Source organism: Fulmarus glacialis, unplaced genomic scaffold (genome assembly GCF_000690835.1).
Source record: "Fulmarus glacialis isolate BGI_N327 unplaced genomic scaffold, ASM69083v1 scaffold19909, whole genome shotgun sequence".
Lineage (NCBI taxonomy): Eukaryota > Metazoa > Chordata > Aves > Procellariiformes > Procellariidae > Fulmarus > Fulmarus glacialis.
In genome coordinates this window covers 32,913-36,894 of record NW_009231642.1, presented here as the reverse complement: position 1 = coordinate 36,894, position 3,982 = coordinate 32,913, and the positions used below count along the sequence as shown (strand labels likewise).

Sequence of the window (3,982 nt, the reverse complement as noted above, 5' to 3'; positions counted from 1 at the left end):
CTGTGTTAAAGTTTTAATTTGGCCCCTCTGCTTCACTTTCCCTTTAATTTCTTCTCTTTCGCATTTTCATGGCTGGCTGCATTTCTTGGTTTATCACAGTAAACCATGCAGAGGAAGAAGATTACTGCGCTGGAAGAACGGAGTTGTCTCCTCCCTTTTTGCCCCCAGGGCTTTCCTTTTCACATATACACTCATACCATTTTGAACATTATAAACCAATGTAGCCCAGGGTTATTCCTGCCTGGCATGATGATTTCTTGGCAAAATACCATACTGATGGAGGGGAGTGTTTATTTTGGGTGACTCTGGATTGAATCGAAGTGATGTGCACCTGTTTGCAATTCAAAGAACTCATCAATAGCCTGCCATATTATTTTGGGGGGTGGTAGCAAGTGGTTAGACTCAAAATAGTGTCCTCTAGAATAAAGCCACAGGAGAAAAAGAGGCCTGATTGAGAGGGGAATGATAAATCATTGAAGGCTGGCAGCCATTGCAGCTTGAGAAACGTTGGGGTCAGAGGTGCGGTAGATTGTGCTATTCCGGAAACAAAGCTCCGAATAGCAATTTCACTGCCTTTTAATTTTCTTCATCCTCAAGTGCTGAATGTGGGAGTTGACAACAGATTGCTGTAAATAATGTAATTGGAAATCTCTGTGTTATGGAAAAGCAGATGAATGCAAATAACGAAGCTGAAGAGTGCTTGCTCTTTCTCCCTGCCAGTGGTTTGCAGCGTGCCAGAGCCATGGTGGAGAGCTGGGACAAAGTGAGTGTGTGGGCATGTGCTGCGTGAGGGCAATGGCAATGGAGTCCTCCCAGGGTGATTGCATTTGCAGGTGCCTTTCTCTTCATTAGGCATTGTAGCCCAGGAGAACCTGCTCCCCCACCTTTCGGCTGCTCGGGGATTGAGCCAATAGCACTGGTGTCAGCATGGGAAGCAAAAGGTAGCTGTTTTCCTCTCGCACAGCCCAGCCTGGGCTGCTGCAGAATGAGAACAGCTACTGTGTGGCAAGCAGTAGGTGGTAGAACAAAATGTGGCTTTGCAGCGAAGAGCCTTTCCAAGCATCTCTGCTTGGGGGACTCATGGTTTGGTGAAGCGAACTCTGAGGGCGCTGCTGCAAGTGTTTGTTATGATTCCTTCAGCTGTGACCCCATCCCTTGGTCAGCAAGTCCTAATGTTTTCTCTGTTTAGGAGCTTGTTTTAGCACTTGTATGTTCAGAGAAGGAGAAAGAGAAGAGAGAAGTTTGAGCAGTAACATGTGTTTCACCAGGGCCCAGTGATTCTCCATTAGGTCCCATTTACAGGCTGCACTTGAATGTGCTAGATAAAAATACGCATCTGCTTCTGACTGTCTCATCCTGTAGCTATAATGATGGTTTGATGCAACTTTAATAGGAATATTATCATGGTTATAAAAGGCATTGAGCTCTCTGGACTTGTCATGGCCATGGCCATTAAATTGGTTTGAAGTAATAAAAAAAGCAGTCTGTTGCTGAAGTAGCTCTTTCTCCCTGTGTCCTCCCCCACTTTGCTTTAGGGTAGTTTAGGTGCCAGGGGAGGCAGAAGGATGGGAGCCTGAAGGAAGTCAGTATTTAGTGTGGATTTTGGTTGTGTTTGGCTGGGCCAGTTTGAGCGCAGTGGGCTGGGGACAGCTGCAGCTGGTGAACCGTGGTGTGGCTGCTCTGTCCTGAACCGCATGTTGGGCCACCACGTCCTGATCTGGGATAACGCAGATACAGATATTTATTCTCCTCTGTCAAGGACTCAGAGCAAGGGATGATCAACGTTACTTAAAATGGGGTTGTTGCAAGAGGCTGGAAGGGGCTGGCTGTCCCTTTTGCTGGTGAAATTCCAGCTCCACCCAAACTCAGGCTGCTGTGGGGGCCAGATTTCACCTTAGGTGCCAATGGGACTGGTGGGAGCAAAACTCTCTCCTCCTTGGAAAGAGCAAACTCCTGCTAATAAACAGGAGTTTTATTCTTGAAGTGCTGTTATAGATTTATTAATTTAAAATCAAGCAAGAACTTTGCTGTCGGGCCACTCTTGTGATCAATGAAACTACCATCAATAGGAGTCAGCAACATCGATTTGTTTTGATGCATGGACGCTAAAACTAACCTGTGTGCCCATGTGCAGAACAGAACGTGAACCGCAGTCGCTTCGGGTGGGGCACGCTGCTAACCTGGGGGGAGCAGAGGTACTAAATTAATATAGGGGAGAGCATCTTGCTGCAGCTATTTTAGGGCTGATTTCAAAACAATTTCAGCACTGCTGTAATGAGACCAAACTCTATTAGAAGCACCAATTTAAAGTGAATATGTATGCATAGATTCAATTTTATACTAGTATTACTACATCAGAGCTGGGTGCATTATATCATTAACTCTTTCTATAACTGGACTTGCTTTGGGGTAGTGAGAAACCTGGGGGTGACCAGCCTTTTCTTACAGCAATCCTTGCTGTGTCTGATTGGTTTTATGGTGTGCCTAAATTGTAGTTCGCCTGAAGATAATAGGTCTCTTCAGTGCTTCAAATTAAATTACAGATGTTGCAAGGTCTGTTCAGAGAACGACTGTAAGAAAGGGTTCCTTCGTCCCCAGCAGTCTTTCAACACCCCAAACACAGAGATTTTAGCTCTCTGTGTTGATGGCTCTGGGCTAGGAACTGGGCAACCTGCTGAGCAATCTCCTTCCATCAGTGAAATGGTGATGGTGGTGTCCTGCTTTTTGTGCCTGCATGAGAAGAACTTCTCCTGAGTGCCAGGTGTTGTCACTGCCCTCTGCTTTGATTAAGCCCTAAATGCAAATTGCAAACATATTGCTGTAATTAGGGATATCTGCATTTGCACCTGTTGCCATCATGGTGATACTATATGCAAAATGCTTTGGGAACTTGGAGTAGAAACACTGATGATCTCCTTTACTCTGAACAGAAGTGCAAGATTTCTACCCCCTTGCAGGAAATAGAAAATTATGTTTTTACTATATTAATTTATTTTTGCCCTGACTGTCTCATTAGCTCATTATTAGACTGCTGGAAGGCATAAAAGAATTAGATTTTTAGAGGCCATTTCTCCTTGTCTGAGCTGTCATCCTTTTCCCTTCATCTGGCTTGCATCAGGCTTTATATTAGATATACTTAATAGAGCTTCTTCATCATAAGCTGCATTAAAACTAAATTGGAGAGTAGAGGGTGTTCTTACAGGAGATATTACAGTTTAGCGCTCGTGGTCCGTTTCCTGCTGCAGGTTCAGATTATTTAAATGTTTTTGTTCTCGTTCTGGGTTTTTTAAGCACGCTCGTTAAATATCTGGCTTGGCCTGAATTGCTCTGTCAAATGAATGCCAAAGTTGTGCCATTTAGTACGGCACGAGGCAGCGTTTCTGCTGTCCTGGCATTGCTGCTTGCATCCCCCAGCTGCTGCTGGTCTTTTACTCCCTCAGAAGTGACGTGACCCAGACTGAGGGACCTGGCCCGGGAGGAGATACTTGTCAGGACTTTCTGCCCCTCCAGCCAGTGCAAGACTTGTTTTACTCCAAGCAAAGCATGTGCTTGGAGCTATTGCTACCCATGGCACGTGCTTGCTTTCTCTGGGAAGCTTTTCTTTTTGTAGATTCCCAATGGGAAAGCAACAGATGCAGAATCTGAACTGCCCGTTGCTTAGTGCAGGCCAGGGAACTTCATCCTGATATCCTTGTCATAAGCCTGGGAACATGTGTTTGACTCAAGCACGGCATCAGAGAAGCATCTAGTCTTGACCCAGAGAACATAAGAAGCTCCATGGTTTGCTTGATCACCCTCTGCTCCTCCTTCAGTCTGTGCCTGTTGCTCATTCAAATTTGTGATTTTTTTTTTAGTGGTGGAAGAAGGACCGAGGTGAAGCTGGGCTGACAATGTGTGGGGAGGAATTTGGGATGCTGCTGTAGTTGCAGAGTGCAGGGGAACCATTGGGCTCTGTGAGCTGGAAGGCTTGACACTCCCCCCC

The 3,982-nt window shown here is 45.6% G+C and overlaps 1 protein-coding gene across 1 annotated transcript in view; it reads left to right on the top strand.

The window, feature by feature from the left end:
* The window catches only part of RPH3AL (rabphilin 3A-like (without C2 domains)), a 31,218-nt gene that overhangs the window by 12,237 nt on the left and 14,999 nt on the right, over positions 1-3,982 (top strand). The gene's annotated exons all lie outside the window — the stretch shown is intronic.